This window comes from Oncorhynchus clarkii, chromosome 28 (genome assembly GCF_045791955.1).
Source record: "Oncorhynchus clarkii lewisi isolate Uvic-CL-2024 chromosome 28, UVic_Ocla_1.0, whole genome shotgun sequence".
Taxonomy (NCBI): domain Eukaryota; kingdom Metazoa; phylum Chordata; class Actinopteri; order Salmoniformes; family Salmonidae; genus Oncorhynchus; species Oncorhynchus clarkii.
Window position 1 is genome coordinate 30,375,028 of NC_092174.1, and position 17,209 is coordinate 30,392,236.

Below are 17,209 nucleotides of genomic sequence, written 5' to 3' on the forward strand. Positions count from 1 at the left end.
GCGGTGATACAGCCCGAAAGGATGCTCTCAATTGTGCATCTGTAGAAGTTTGTGAGGGTTTTAGGCGCCAAGACAAATTTATTCAGCCTCCTGACATTGAAGAGGCGCTGTGGAGCCTTCTTCACAACACTGTCTCTGTGGGTGATGTGTAAGCAGAGGAACTTGAAGCTTTCCACCTGCTCCACTGCCGTCCCGTCGATGTGGATAGGGGGGCGCTCCCTCTGCTGTTTCCTTAAGTCCACGATCGAATTCGCCAAAGCTCTAGAGCATATCAGTAAGTATTTATTTGTTGTAGTTACGTGTATTTTTTTTTTTTTTTTTTTTTACATAATATATTTTTTTAAACTCTTCATTGAAAGGAAAAATCGGTTGGCTTTTTAACTGTTTATTTATTTACAAGTTATAGCCTAGACGTGTTGTGTTTTCAGGCACACACTGCAGTTTATAGACTAAATAGTATGGCTGTATGGATGATTATTTGTGGAAATATAAATTAAAACTCCTTTGAAGTATTACAGAGATTCACCTACAAAGGCAAATCATCAGTGACAAGCTTTCGGGTTACTGGCCTAACGATCTTAACTCTAGGTCATCTACCACCCTGCATTTGAGTAGGCCTATGCAACCGAGCATTTTTCCCGACAGAGGGAGATGTTCTCAAACTTTTAGTCAAACCCCATGGGAGGAGCTGATTAACAAGTTGTATCACAATGACCGTTGGAACAATTGTGTTAAACCTGTTTGAAACTGTGAAAACGCATCTAGATCTACATGCAACTACGAAATTAAAAACATGTGCGTGCGTGCGTGCATGAAACATGCAGCCAAAAGATAGGCCTTTTATATGGTTCTAGTTTCGATGGTGTGGGCCTATCATTTCTATACTTTGTATTCTAATAAGCTTTTATTTTGTATGCTTTACAGTAAATATAGTTTGTGTGTCCTACTTATGTAGGCCTATGCGATTATGCAATTTATAGCCTAAGTGTTAAACATTAAATACATCAAACTTAACCAACATGTAATTGTGTAGAATGTAAATCGAATTCAAATAAATATATATATATATAAATGTATGTCTTTAAAAATCATTAATTATGAGGAACCACGATCTCGTTCTGAAAATGAGAAACCATTTTTTTCACTGAACTGGACTGCTTCTCTTGCGCGCATTTGAGGCATAGCCTACAATGAATGAGCGTCGGTTTTGCACGTTCTGAACTCTTTGTTTGTATTATATGCACTGTTCATTACAAGAACTACAAGCAATTTCCCAATTAAAGCCAAACGCTACATGCAGTAATTCCTTGACGTCACTTGGAGGGCTCCCTGTCGTCTACTGTGGCTCAGATGACCAGCAGGAGCTGCCAGCGCCGTGTGGAGAGAGAGAGATTCAGAGAGAGAGAGAGCAAGACAAATGTACGATTATGTGCGTGCATGATGAACATTTAAACATCCACTCATCTGAAATTGCAAATTGGTAAGTCTTTTTTTCAATGACTGATGTAGGCCTATAAAATGTATGTATTTTACAGCTGGCTATACATGGAATTTGATATTTTCTTCTTTCCATCGAACACCTCATGTTGCAGGTGATGGGTCAAGTTGAAACAGAGAGACTGTCTATATTTCATCCAACTCTATATTGCATTAGATTGAAATAACAAATATGTTCTGTCTAATATATATTTGCTCAGATAGAATATACTATGATGACACATTGTGTTTTTTCTCTGTCTCTTACTCTAAGAACCTTTATAGAAATATTGGCTAATAAGCTGCCTTTTCTTTATCTTATTGTAAGTTTGGATGGGCAATGAGAGGAGACATCAGATGGGAGTGACCAGGAGATGTGGTGTCAGTGAGCTTATACTGTAATTACTGCCTTTACAAATCTGTCTGTCCATCCTAATCTACTGTACTGTCCCCCATGTTTCATGTCCTAGAGGATAACTCATTTCCTCCTGTCTCCACAATACCTCTCATTTATCCCTCCCTCCTCCTCCTCCCAATTTATGGCTGGACAAATACCTTTCTTTTTGACAAAATGTCCTAAAAGGACCAGCATTTGAAATGAAATAGAAAGTACCTAATCACAAATTGGGACTGCTAGCTAATATTGGGTTGTTGCCAGTCATCAAACTGCTCTGTATTTTACGTGTGACTACAGCCTTGGACTATTTAATAGACAATACTGAGTCAGGTATGGTTGTGAAGTCTCATCAGTCATATGTTCTCAGCAACCAACATCAGTTTTTCATATTTCCATGCATTGCATCTCAATAAATTATTACCCTAATAAGGCTAACTAATATCCTCACTATGTTGTTGTGATTGTGATAAAGCAAGGTCACATGATCAGTTGCCTTTGCGTTTCATCTGGGCCTGCAGTTCCTTGTAGCATACTAGTTTTGATGACATTCACTTGGCGTCATCGGCCGATGTGTATGATGATGAACTCTGGGTGGCTTAGGACTGAGCATGTGCGGCCATGTCAGTGAGGGCAAGGGGTTTTCCAGCAGAGTCAGGGGCCCCAAGCAGAGCTCTGAGCTGACAATTTGGCCCTCGGGGGGCTGGCCCTGGCCTGGCTTCCTCATTGTTCCCAGGGACCAATGTAAAGTTAATCTGAGGGAGATAAGAATAGCCTCCTCAGTGGCAGACAGGTTTCTCTCTCTTTTCTCTTTTCTCTCACTCTCTTTCTCTTTTAACTCTTGTGTTTGTGGCCCTCTTTTTTCTTTCCTAAATGGTGCAGCTCCATTATGAAATCACCAGCGGTTAACTGCTTTGAAGGCAATCCCAATTTGAGGAACATGGAAGCAGCTTGAAGGCAGCCTAAATTTGGCATTGATGAGATATTCAAGAAACTTGCAAGAGTTCCGTGTCATGAGTGCCCTATCTCAAATAAGTATTCAGCTCTTATGTTATTTTCATTTATTTAACTAGGCAAGTCAGTTAACAACAACATTCTTATTTACAATGACGGCCTAATCCTCCCCTAACCTGGGCGACGCTGGGCCAATTGTGCGCCGCCCTAAGGGACTCCCGATCACGGCCAGTTGTGATACAGCCCGGGATCGAACTAGAGTCTGTAGTGACGCCTCTAGCACTCGGGAGCAATCCTTTAGTTTATAAGAACAGAGAAACACAATAACGTGCAGTATTGATTCAGCTATGATTTTAATATTTTGAGTGAGTCGTCACAATAAGATTAGATTCTTCTCCTTCACGATCCATGGTCTGTCTTTCAGGATCTTTTGTTTTTCAGCTACCAAAACCTGCAGGGAGGGACAAAGGTTTAGTTGAATGCCACCTGACATTTCTTGAGATCACTCAATGTTTATTTTAGGCAGTTGTTACCAGGGTAACAGCTTGATAAGCAACTTTTGAGTCTCCCTGGTTTCATCTCTAGCCTACTGTTAATGTCTTGAGATGAAGGTCATAAAGGGCTTATCTGATGATGAATATGGTAGTAAGAGAGACAAAATCCAGTTCGCTGCCAGGGAGAAGTCTTTGTCTTAACACCTTCCGACTTAGAACTGATGACTCGGAAAATAGATGGTCTCCAAAACAAACACCATCATTGATCAAATTGCCACGACATGACATTTTGAATAAATGTTTTGCAAATGGTACTGTTTAATTCCACAGTGCCATGGATTTTTTTTGACTATTCTCAAAAATATGCTTCTACCTTCAAATTAGTGAGTGGTTTCTGTATGGATTTTTAGGTTGCACTTTATTTTCGTAATTACACTGTAATATACATGTTAGATTCTTGGGGATTCCTTAAAACAAGCACTAGAGATGAAGAGTTTGATATTTCACATAGATGTCACTACCATCATTCTGATTTAATATTTGCCTTCGATCTCCAAGGCGTCAACCAAGAGACAACAATATTCAATGAAATGTTAAAGTTGAGAGGTCTTGAGCATACTTGCACAAGTAAGGTCAGAACTGGTGGAGTTAGGTCAGACAGGTGTCTAGTTAACCACAATGTTCAATAACCTTTGAGCCCTACAAGCCATCTGAGAACTAATCACCACTGGAGTTGTTAGTAGATATCCTCTTTCAGCTGTTGCTCTTCTGGCCCAGCCATCTTCCTGCATGGGTGCTTGTAAACTTTTAACCTGCCCTTTTTATTGGGGTTCAAGAATGCCAGGAACCCATCTTCATTGTCAACCCTGTGTAAAAAAGATGGAAAGAAAAACATTGACACTAACCACGTTTCCATCCACAGTTTTTCTGCAAGGAAACTCATACCGTATATTTGAAAAAAATAAAATTTTAAAAAAGCACGACAGCTGTGATGGAAACAGGACGTTTCGGTACAATTTTATAAATGCCGACAGATATTTATTTCGTTCGACATGGTGGGATATTTTTGTGTCTGTAAAATGTATTATGCGAGAAATGGCGGTGGAAACGCCTTTATGTGCAAATATTGATATAATAACCATCATTTCGAAGTAAACTTGAAGTCACGCGATGATATTGCGTGTGGTCCTCCCGCCTACGATTCCGGAAACCATGCTGTTTATTTGGCTACAGATTAATTTTGTGGTGAAAGTGCACAGTGATCTTGATGCTCCTTTCCAATAAATATCGAGGGTCTTATTCTGGTGACATGATGATCGATGCTTGACTACAAAAAAAATATATTATTTGCTCCTATCCATAATAATGTCATCATGTAGACTAGCCTGCAAGCTGTTGGCTAGAGCGCATGTGCCAAAACCAGAGTAGGCGCATTTGCTATTTAACGCAACAGATGTGGCAAAACTATCAGTAGAGTTGAAAATACAATGGAAACACATTTAACTTTTAGATGTTTATTCAGTACATGAAAACTTAACCGAAACAGTTTATTTTGTGTGCACTACCTCATCACTCAATTATTTGTTTTTTTATCTGCAACAATTCAGTTTGGTGGAAACTCACAACTGGTGAGAAAAATAGCATATTTTCCTTACGCAAATTTTAGAATATTCACATGAAAATCTGATCTGTCGCCAAGTGAATGGAAACCTAGCTACTGATAGTCTTTATAATAACCAGATGTGCTGAAAATCAAAATAAGTACATTTGTTTGTTTCTCTCTGTGAAGTCTTACCTTCATTTGGTGTATTGCTGTAAATTGCAGCTGTAGCTTTTATGCTTACAGTTGACTAAGAGGCATGATACTTTTCTGTCATTTAAAATATTTTCTCATTTCTTAATAATTAGGCTAAGAAATAACAGTGCTCTCTATGGGGTCCTAGAATTGACATATTTTGTATATAAAATAAAAAAAACATTGACTTGCTACAGTATGCTTCTTAGGTTGACTCAGCGAAATTACGTTGCCACGAGCAGGTCCACAGTTATTGAGACCCTTTCCTCTCACACACAGTATCTGCTCATGTGCACGGGTTCGCTTCACGCTAGCTAGGGCACCAAAACAGCTGAGAAGTTGAGCCTCGCGCTTCAATGCTATTAGTTGTTGTGGAAATTGACCCACTATCATTAAAGCCAATCTAACAAGTGCCCTAGCCCCTCCTCCCTCTGAATGAAGATGTCAAAGGTCGCAGACCCTTTCCATTTCTGGGTATTGATCCCTCAGCTGGAGGTGGGGTTTCTTTCCTCCCTAAAGCAAAGCCTGCCCAGATCAGCTGTTATATCTTAGTTTTTTGTACCAGGAAATTATTCACAACATGTTATGTTGACAGCAATTCTTATATTTAGAAACTGGACAGTGTAAAAGTAATGTAAATGTCAAAGCACAAAGAGTAACAGTATAACCTAAAAAAGAAGGGTTCATAGCCTGTTTCTCCTCCTTGACTTTTTCCATAATCCACTTTTAATCTAATGACTGACAAGTGGGCCTTCTTGAGTGTGAGTATTTTTTTTTTATTAAACTTTGTATTGAACTTCACTTTCTATTGAACTTCACATTTGAGCATATGGTGTTTCTCACCAAAGACGCATGCTGGCCTGTTTCTTGAAAATCCATGATTGCTTAAGGGCTGCAACTATCTTTGTCATAAAGAGACTGAGACCATAGTAAACATACATTGCAACTGTTCTTATCAACTAGTCTTAGCAATGAGTCAGATCCCTCCTGCTCGTAATGTCTCTGGCCATGAAGTTGTTGTGCTGGGTCTGGGTTCAAGCCCACTTCACACCCTGGTGCCAAGTCATCTGTAGCTCAGTTGCTAGAGCATGGTGCTTGCAATGTTCGATTGTGGGTTGTTGTGTGTTTGATTCCCATGAGGGACTAGTAATCTTTTTTTTTTCACAGACGTACCCCATTTGACTGTGTACGTGGATCGGGGTGATTGATGACAGTGATGGATGTCACTTCCTGTTGTCCTACTGGTTATCTCAGGGCCTGAGGTGGAGGACAGCACCTTATCCCTTGTCACTGAAATCCCTAGCTCACACCCCGGTCCTCCCCTTCCTTGTCCCCTTCAGCCGCTTTCAGAGGACCCCTCCACCTTCCTAGTTCAACGTTTAGATTCTCCTCCAGTAGAAATTAATGGAACTTATCTGGACATGCCGCCGGAGTAATTTGTCAGGAAGCCTGTCACCAAGAACAACGCAAGAGGTTTCCGTCAGCCTTACAGTGTGTGTGCCAAGGTGAAGGATGACTAGGAATCCTGTTATTTTGTTTGGTAGTATGTTTTTTGAAGTTGTCCTTTTCCACAGAAAAGATACATCTAGGTAGGCTATGTACATCCATCCATGCTTGTTATACTGTGTATTAATGAACTATGTTGGACTGACTTGGTGGGTGATGTGAGGTCATGAACTACCAGAATCAGGTTGTGTTCTATTAGAAATCACACAATGTTGAATGCAGGGTAATGAATGAAGGATGAGTCATTGCCGGTGAATCTCCTGAATCACTCTGTGCTGCTTAGAAACACAGCGTCCGAACTCTACTTTAAATAGTCTACTGTATGTGTTTATCCTGTCTGTGTAGAGATGCCCATCCCACAGCCAGAAAAATGTAATGAGGCTTCCAGATTCCTTATTATAAAGCACAGTCCCACTGGGTACACATTGGTTGAATCATTGTTGTTTCCACGTCATTTCACCATGCCTCCCCACACAAACAATGTGTACTGAAGCCTAAGGTCATGACAGCGTCAGGCCTGCCAAGGCAAGGTGGTGTGTGTGGGACAGGAGAGGAGAGGATTGGAGAGGAAAGGAGAGGAGGGGAGAGAGGGCCACAGTGACCAGTCACCAGTCCAAGGCCACAGTGACCAGTCACCAGAACCCAGTCAGTCAGCCGCTCTATCTCTCTCAGCCCTCTCAAATCACTTTCAATTCAAAGGGTCTGTATTGGCATGGGAAACATGTTTACATTGCCAAAGAAAGTCAAATAGACAAGAAACAAAAGGGGGAAAAAAAGGGAAATAAACAATCAGAAATTAACAGTAAACAATACACTCACAAGTTTTAATAGAATATAAACATTTCAAATGGCATTATTGGCAATGTTGTAAAAATGTGTAAATAGTTGAGGTATGAAATAGAAAATAAATTAACAGATGTATTTACAATGGTGTTTGTCCCTCTCAATTTTTTCAATTTGCTTTATTGGCATGACGTAACAATGTACATATTGCCAAAGCTTACCTTGGATATTTACGACAGAAATGGACATGTGCAGGTTGGTTGGTCTGTCAGACACGGTCCCTCATCTTATGGCAGGCAGCAATGTAGTGCGCTGCCAACCCACAGCTCTCTGTCCTCCACCAACAGGACAGGTAGCCTATTCTCATCAGAGAGGTCTTTGAAACCTTGAATAAGGGTTTCAAATTTGGGGAAATTACACTCTAATTGTTTTACATTTTTGACATTTTGTCAGGAAATGCAGCTCTGTCTCAGGTTCTGTTGTTGTGCAGTGGTTGCACATCCTTTCCTCTACAGGGAGCAAGGTTTTCCTGTGTCTACCCTTCTCAATGGCAAGGCTGTGCTCACTGAGCCTGTACTTTGTCAAGGTTTTTCTAAAGTTTTGATCAGTAACCATGGTCAAATAGTTAGCCATGGTGCACTGGCGATATAGGGCCAGATAGCACTGCGTTTTGCTTTTTGCTTGTGTTTCCCAATCAGTAATCTAGCTTTGTTTAGACTGTTGTAATTTGGTTTATTCTGATTGATTGGATGTTGTGGTCCTGAGGCCCCAGGACCAGCTGGATGAGGGGACTCTTTTCTTTTCTCAGCTCTTGGCATTGCAGGGCTTGGTAATGATATGAGAGGGGGTCACTGTATTTTAGATGTTTCCAAAATTGAATTGCTATGTTTTTGTGTATTTATTATTAGTGGATATTGGCCTAATTCTGCCCTGCATGCATTGTTTGTAGGTTTCCTCTGGACATGTAGGATAATCTTACAGAACTCTACATGCTGACTGGTTGCATCACTGCCTGGTATGGCAACTGTTCGGCCTCCGACCGCAAGGCACTACAGAGGGTAGTGCGAACAGCCCAGTACATCACTGGGGCCAAGCTTCCTGCCATCCAGGACCTCTATACCAGGCGGTGTCAGAGGAAGGCCATAAAAATTGTCAAAAACTCCACCCATCCTAGTCATAGACTGTTCTCTCTGCTACAGCACGGCAAGCAATACCGGAGCGCCAAGTATAGGTCCAAGAGGCTTCTAAACTGCTTCTACCCCCAAGCCATAAGACTCCTGAACATCTAGTCAAATGGCTACCCAGACTATTTGCAGTGCCCCCCTCATTCCTATTTACACCTTTGCTCTCTGTTGTCATCTATGCATAGTCACTTTAATAACTCTACCTACATGTACATATTACCTCAAATAACCGGTGCCCCCGCACATCAACTCTGTATTGGTACCTCCCTGTATATTGTCTCGCTATTGTTATTTCACTGCTGCTCTTTAATTACTTGTTACTTTTATCTCTTATTCTTATCTGTATTTTTTTAAACTGCACTGTTGGTTAGGGGCTCGTAAGTAAGCATTTCACTGTAAGGTCTACCTGTTTTATTCGGCGCATGTGACTGATACAATTTGATTTGATGCAGGGTTTCAATGAGGTGTTTGTCCCATTTGGTGAAATCTTGTTTTGCAAGTGGACCCCACACCTCGCTGCCATGAACTGCAATTGGTTCAATGACACATTCAATTAGTTTTAGCTAAATGTTTATAGGTATTTCAATGTGAATTTGTGTTTTAATGGCGTAGAATGCCCTGCATGCTTTCTCTCTCAGTTCATTCACTGCATCATTAATGTTTCCAGCTGAGCTTGTTTTTAAACCTAAGTAATTGTAGTGTGTAGTATATTTTGTACCAATTGAGAACTTTGGTCTAATTCCCTGAGATCTGGATCTTCTCTGGAAAATCATTATTTTAGTATTTTTGGGGTTTACTGCCAGGGCCCATGTCTGGCAGTACTGCTCTAGCAGGTCCAGGCTCTGCTGTAGGCCATGTGCTGTGGGTGACAGCAGGCATAGGTCATCTGCAAAGAGCAGGCATTTAATCTCTGAATTGTGGAGACTAACACCAGGGGCTGAGGATTCTTCTAGAATAATGGACAATTCGTTGATGTAATTATTTAAGAGAGCAGGGCTCAGATTGCAACCCTGATGAAGGCCCCACCCCTGGCTAAAGAATTATGTTATTTTCTTGCCAATTTTGATGCTGCACATATTGCCAGTTTAATTATGTCATATGTTTCACACCCTACACCCTACACCACTTTCAATAACGTTGTAGAACAGTCCTGTATACCAAATAGAATCAAATGCTTTTTGAAAATTGATAAAGCAAGCATACATTTGGTATTATTTTGGTGGACATGTTTATCTATCAGGGTGTGTAGGGTGTAAGTATGATCGGTCGTGAGATGTTTTGGTATAAATCCAATTTGGCTTTTACTCAAGACATTGTGCTTTTTAACGCAGTTTAGAACTCTTACATTTATAATACTATGGAAAACCTTCCCCAGGTTACTGTTCACACAAATGCCTCTAATTGTTAGGGTCAATTTTGTCTCTGTTCTTGACGATTGGGGTTATGAGTCCTTGATTCCAGATGTCAGGAAAATAACCTACACTCAGGATCAAATTAAACAGTTTTATTATAGCTAATTGACATTTTGCACTCGTGAGTTTGAGCATCTCATTTAGGATGCCATCAGGTCCGCATGCTTTTTTAAATTTGAGAGCCTGAAGTTTCTTATAGATCTCCTGGTCAGTAATTGGGGAGTCCAATGGATTTTCATTGTCCTTTATAGCTTTTTCTAATCCATTCAATTTCTCATGAATTTGCCGTTCTGCGTTTGTGTCAATTTGAACGGTGTTGTAGAGTGTTTTAAAATGGGTTGTCCATATGTCAACATTTTGTATCACTCATTTCTCTTGTTTAGATTTGTTTAGTTTTGTCCAATTTTGACAGAAGTTGTTTGTGTTTATGGACTCCTCAGTTAGTGTCAACTGCTTGCTGTTGTACTGTGCTTTTTTGGTTTAGAGTGTATGTTTATAGAGTTTTAAAGTCTCACAGTAATGAAGGCATAATTCACCATTATTTGGGTCTCTGTGCTTTTGGTTTGATAGTGTTTTTTAAGTTTTTTTTCCTTATAATTTTACAATATGTGTCAAACCAGTTGTCATCTGTGGTCTTTTTGTTTTTTTGTTTTATCAATTTCAGTTGTGCTTCTTTTTCCGTTTTCCTGAATATATATATATATATATATATATGTTTTACTTGCTGCTGGATTTACTTACTGCCTTCTTTACTGTGAGTGAATGTTGTATCCAGAAAGTTATCTAACAGTGTTTGGATATGTTGATACCAGGTTGCTTTCTGGTATTTTTCTGTGCTGTTTTGGGCCCATCTGTATGAATTTATGATGTTGTACAGCTTACTGGGCTGTGAATGTGTGGTTGTTTCCATGTCGGTTCTTTTGAGGAACAACGTAATTTGGCTGTGATCAGACAGTGGTGTTAGTGGCTTGACGGTGAATGAGCTGAGAGAGAAAGGGTCAATGTCTGGATTCATGGAGTGAGAGAGAGAGAGATGCCATACTGTTTACAGGCCACACTGTTTCTTATTACTCACTTCTTGGCCACTGTAAACAGTATGGCATCTCTCTCTCTCTCTCTCACTCCATCTCTCTGGTTTATCTCTATCAATTCAAAGGGGTTTTATTGGCATTGGAAATACATTGCCAAAGCAAGTGAATTAAACAATAAACAAAACTGATTAGAAACAAACATCAACAAAATGTACGGTAAACACTGCACTCATCAAGGTTTCAACTATAAGGATGTTTCAAATGTTCTATTATCAGCTATGTGTAGTGTTTTTAACAATGTGCATATAGTTGTAGTACGAACAGTAGGGGAAAATCTATTTTTCTCCCTCCATCTCTCTCTCTAATTCTCTCTCAACTCTCTCTCTCAGATCTCTTTCACTCCTCCCTTCTCTCTCTCTTTCTTTCTCTCTCTTGCTCAGTGTTTTGATGCATTGGAACTAGAACCTAGACATTCAGAATATCCATTTCCGGATTTAAAAGTTCAACAATCCATTCGCAGATTGTCCTGGTCAGTTGTCTTGGACAGACAGAGCAGATTAAATGACAATATAAACCACATTGTGGTTATTAACAGTGGAGTACAGTACATTTTGAGTCTTGCATTGTGTTTTAATAGAAAACATGTATTTAACAAAATCCTGCAGGTTTTGAAATGTTGTTTCAATCAGTGCTTTTGTATCAACTGCTGTATCATACACGTTTCTTGTGTGTGGCTAAATGTAACATTTTAGAATCTTAGAAAAGGAACAAAGATGGAAATAAGTAACATTATCAAACAAGAACACATCTTAACTTCCCACAGTAACTAATTAACCCGCATATGTATCCTCTCAACCCACACCAAGACCTGCAGAGACAGTCTCAGCTCCTCTCAGCCCTGACTGGCACATCTGTCAGGAAAAGATCCCCTTCTCCCGCAGGATCAATACCGATTAAGAAGTGTGCACTATGCCTAAATAGGTTTACTGTCACTGTTCTCATCAGTGAGGTTTGTGTCATGGCCTAACAAAGCCCCCCCCCCAGCCACCATTGTTCCATTAAGACAAAAAGAAGAAGAGAGGAGAAGCCCTGCTGCCACTGTGACCACGGTGGGTCCAGGCTGTGCTGTGGTCAGCTATGGGGAATGGGATTTAAAATGTGAAGCCTTTCAACAGGTTTCCTGACCACTCATCCTGAATTTAATTTCACTGCTCTCTCTATCGCTTCATAACCTGCTATCCTAGAAGGCATTTTTGCTGATGTCAAAATTATGTGTAGGCAGGCTCTGCCCCAACCCATCGGTTTCGGTGACCAATCAGAACGATATGAATGTGTTCGCGTTTGAAAAGTTGTTGGGCAGGAAGCAAATCTAGACTGATCGTGGAGAAGAAACATTAGTGGGAATGACGTTTGGCCGGGGCGAGGTGGATGGGTAGCCAGGCAAGTCACCAGGGGCAACATGGCTACATACTATTAATCAGGAGGGGTTTAGGGGTGGACAGGAGTAGTGGGGGTACATGTGTGTGTGTGTGTGTCGGCACTGATGCAGCAGAGGTGCCTAGAAGTCAGGAAGAGAGGCATGATGGATACAGCTGATCGCCTTTCAAGGGAGTGAAGAGGGGAGGGGGTAGAGAGGGGTAACGCTCCTTCCTTAGGACATAAAGGACGTTATTTGTCAATGTGTCACTCAAATGAATTCAAGGTGGCCTGGGACTTTTGAATGAGGGAAGAAATAATTGATGAAGGGGTCCTATTCAGTGAGGTGTCTTCTTCCTTTCTATTTTTATTTCTTCCTATTTTCAAAACACATTTATTCATCAAGTTTAATTGTGCTCAAAAGTGGTCTGTTTCTGAACATTTTGAAAGGGTAGAGGTTGTCTGGATATTTGAGCGTTACTTTTAGATTTATATGATCAGATTTAGTAAAAATCAATCATGATACATTTTTTGTTGCCTTCTGAGTACAACTGAATATACTAATATGAACTATCCTATACTGATAGCTATGTGATATAATAGCAACATGCAGTTAGTGATTGAGGTGTGGGGAAAAGTGCAGCCCAGGCCTGTCACCTGAAACGGAACTCCACCTCTCACTGCTCCCTCCAGTCATCTGATAACAGAGTGTTTTAATAATATTTCCCTCCCCATAACAAATAGGCCTGTCTAAATACCAATTGAAGGCCAGAACAGAACAGGTCTGGTCAAACTGACCATGAAAGGTTTGGAGTTTAGGGAGGGGTTGAGCAGTGAGGTGTTAACCAGATGACCAAATGGAGTTGTTAGCTGTGATGATGCTATCAGGGTACATAACCACTAAAGTGAGTCAAGCTGAGATACTTTAATTTCCTTTTCTCCTGTCAAGTCCTTTATTATGGCCTTTTTACATTGATGAAAGTAGAAGGATATTCACGAGAGCTATGGGAAAAAATCCAGAGAATTAGACAATTTATGTCTCGACCGCTACCTCTTGAGGTAATGCACGACAGTCACCTGACAGTTGCCCTCCTCCAAGCAGGGCAGTGTGAACAGAATCGTCTTGTTAAGCCGAATACTTCAACAGCAAAAATCTTAATAGCAGAACAATGTTTTTGAAACAGCTGAAATGTACAGACATTTTCCTTATATTTGATGCTAGTTGATGCTAGTTGAGTTGATGCTATTGAGTTTTTACCTGAAATTGCAGCAACAGCCTGTTACATTCAGAAACTGTTGCTGTAGATAAAAATAGAAGTTCAATGGTGCTTGCTTGGCAAGGCTGAGCCATATAAAATAACTGATCTCAACCACTGAGGTATAATAAGAACGGGAGACTGCTTCCAAGATGTCCGCCAGGTGTTTTCAAGGTAATCTACTTAAATTCACATACACCAATTCATGGACGGCCTATTTCTGGATTGCATCCGGTTTATATGGACCGACATATACGCATATATACGCACTAGCTCTAAGAGCGACGTCATCCAAAAACATGACAGACAATGGGTAAATATAAAATGTTAATATCTTCAGTTGTGAGTAATGAATAAAATATGTTTTATGCACAAAAGTGATGACTAAGGTATCGTATTAGGACTTTTTTTATTTTGACTTTTCTATGTGGCCGTGTATGGAAACTGTGTTTTTCGTCCAGTCGGCAGTTACACTGCAGAACCGAAACAAAACTGTAGGAGCAGCCATTACTGTGCTTCGAGACCGGAACCCTGTGTACCTTGATCTCAACTCACCAGTGAATTACCCATGTTTTCATTCGCAATTTTCTGATATCACATGTAATGATTTCCATGATATTGATGAAAATGAAGCCTGGGATGTTCTTTTATTTTATTTAACCTTTATTAACCTTTTAAGTCAGTTAAGAACAAATTCTTATTTTCAATGACGACCTACCAAAAGGCAAAAGACCTCCTGCGGATACAGGGGCTGGGATTAAAATAAATAAATATCATATATATATATATATATATAGGACAAAACACACATCACGACAAAAGAGACAATACAACACCACATAAAGAGAGACCTAAGACCACAACATTGCAAGGCAGCAACACATTCTAATGTTGTAAGGTAGGCCTACTGTACTTTTATTTTCCTATGACAGGGTTAAAGTTTTGTATTGGGCACAGGGGAGGATTGTGCGTTATTTCCCAGGTTTACGTTTAGTGTTTTGGAAGTTTTCCTATATATTTTATTCCATCCTGCTTGCATTCGCCTCCCCTAGCTCATTCATAGACGCCAACTACCTTTAGCGCCTATTGACAATAGTATCTTCTGGCCGGGGGAGTTTTGTTACAAGCCCCGACGCTCTTTCTGAACGTTAAAATGCATCTTTTGCGGTACGGTTTTGGAAACATAAGGAAAGTACTAGATCTTTCATATCAGAATTTTTTTTATTTTTATAAGAATGACGTTAAATTACTACACACCAAATCAAATCAAATTTTATTTGTCACATACACATGGTTATCAGATGTTAATGCGAGTGTAGCGAAATGCTTGTGCTTCTAGTTCCGACAATGCAGTAATAACCAACGAGTAATCTAGCTAACAATTCCAAAACTACTACCTTATACACACAAGTGTAAAGGGATAAAGAATATGTACATAACGATATATGAATGAGTGATGGTACAGAGCGGCATATCGAGTACAGTATATACATATGAGATTAGTATGTAAACAAAGTGGCATAGTTTAAAGTGGCTAGTGATACATGTATTACATAAAGATGCAGTAGATGATATAGAGTACAGTATATACGTATACATATGAGATAAATAATGTAGGGTATGTAAACATTATATTAAGTAGCATTGTTTAAAGTGGCTAGTGATATATTTTACATCAATTCCCATCCATTCCCATTATTAAAGTGGCTGGAGTTGAGTCAGTGTGTTGGCAGCAGCCACTCGATGTTAGTGGTGGCTGTTTAACAGTCTGATGGCCTTGAGATAGAAGCTGTTTTTCAGTCTCTCGGTCCCAGCTTTGATGCACCTGTACTGACCTCGCCTTCTGGATGATAGCGGGGTGAACAGGCAGTGGCTCGGGTGGTTGTTGTCCTTGATGAACTTTATGGCCTTCCTGTGACATTGGGTGGTGTAGGTGTCCTGGAGGGCAGGTAGTTTGCCCCCGGTGATGCGTTGTGCAGACCTCACTACCCTCTGGAAAGCCTTACGGTTGTGGGCGGAGCAGTTGCCGTACCAGGCGGTGATACAGCCTGACAGGATGCTTTCGATTGTGCATCTGTAGAAGTTTGTGAGTGCTTTTGGTGACAAGCCAAATTTCTTCAGCCTCCTGAGGTTGAAGAGGCGCTGCTGCGCCTTCTTCACGATGCTGTCTGTGTGGGTGGACCAATTCAGTTTGTCTGTGATGTGTACGCCGAGGAACTTAAAACTTACTACCCTCTCCACTACTGTTCCATCGATGTGGATAGGGGGGTGTTCCCTCTGCTGTTTCCTGAAGTCCACAATCATCTCCTTAGTTTTGTTGACGTTGAGTGTGAGGTTATTTTCCTGACACCACACTCCGAGGGCCCTCACCTCCTCCCTGTAGGCCGTCTCGTCATTGTTGGTAATCAAGCCTACCACTGTTGTGTCGTCCGCAAACTTGATGATTGAGTTGGAGGCGTGCGTGGCCACGCAGTCGTGGGTGAACAGGGAGTACAGGAGAGGGCTCAGAACGCACCCTTGTGGGGCCCCAGTGTTGAGGATCAGCGGGGTGGAGATGTTGTTACCTACCCTCACCACCTGGGGGCGGCCCGTCAGGAAGTCCAGTACCCAGTTGCACAGGGCAGGGTCGAGACCCAGGGTCTCGAGCTTGATGACGAGTTTGGAGGGTACTATGGTGTTAAATGCTGAGCTGTAGTCGATGAACAGCATTCTCATATAGGTATTCCTCTTGTCCAGATGGGTTAGGGCAGTGTGCAGTGTTGTTGAGATTGCGTCGTCTGTGGACCTATTTGGGCGGTAAGCAAATTGGAGTGGGTCTAGGGTGTCAGGTAGGGTGGAGGTGATATGGTCCTTGACTAGTCTCTCAAAGCACTTCATGAAGACAGAGGTGAGTGCTACGGGGCGGTAGTCGTTTAGCTCAGTTACCTTAGCTTTCTTGGGAACAGGAACAATGGTGGCCCTCTTGAAGCATGTGGGAACAGCAGACTGGGATAGGGATCGATTGAATATGTCCGTAAACACACCAGCCAGCTGGTCTGCGCATGCTCTGAGGGCGCGGCTGGGGATGCCGTCTGGGCCTGCAGCCTTGCGAGGGTTAACACGTTTAAATGTTTTACTCACCTCGGCTGCAGTGAAGGAGAGTCTGCATGTTTTGGTTGTGGGCCGTGTCAGTTGCACTGTATTGTCCTCAAAGCGGGCAAAAAAGTTATTTAGTCTGCCTGGGAGCAAGGCATCCTGGTCCGTGACTGGGCTGGTTTTCTTTTTGTAATCCGTGATTGACTGTAGATCCTGCCACATACCTCTTGTGTCTGAGCCGTTGAATTGCAATTCTACTTTGTCTCTATACTGACGCTTAGCTTGTTTGATTGCCTTGCGGGGGGAATAGCTACACTGTTTGTATTCGGTCATGTTTCCAGTCACCTTGCCCTGATTAAAAGCAGTGGTTCGCGCTTTCAGTTTCACGCGAATGCTGCCATCAATCCACGGTTTCTGGTTTGGGAATGTTTTA

General features: G+C 41.2%; 1 protein-coding gene and 1 long non-coding RNA gene across 2 annotated transcripts in view; one reads left to right on the forward strand and one right to left on the reverse strand.

Moving 5' to 3' along the window:
* Positions 1 to 17,209, reverse strand: part of LOC139387167 (ubiquitin carboxyl-terminal hydrolase 14-like) — a 237,162-nt gene that overhangs the window by 81,249 nt on the left and 138,704 nt on the right. The gene's annotated exons all lie outside the window — the stretch shown is intronic.
* Positions 142 to 10,724, forward strand: LOC139387213 (uncharacterized). Its single transcript, XR_011629139.1, has 2 exons — positions 142 to 274; positions 8,352 to 10,724. It is a non-coding gene; the product is annotated as an uncharacterized lncRNA (long non-coding RNA).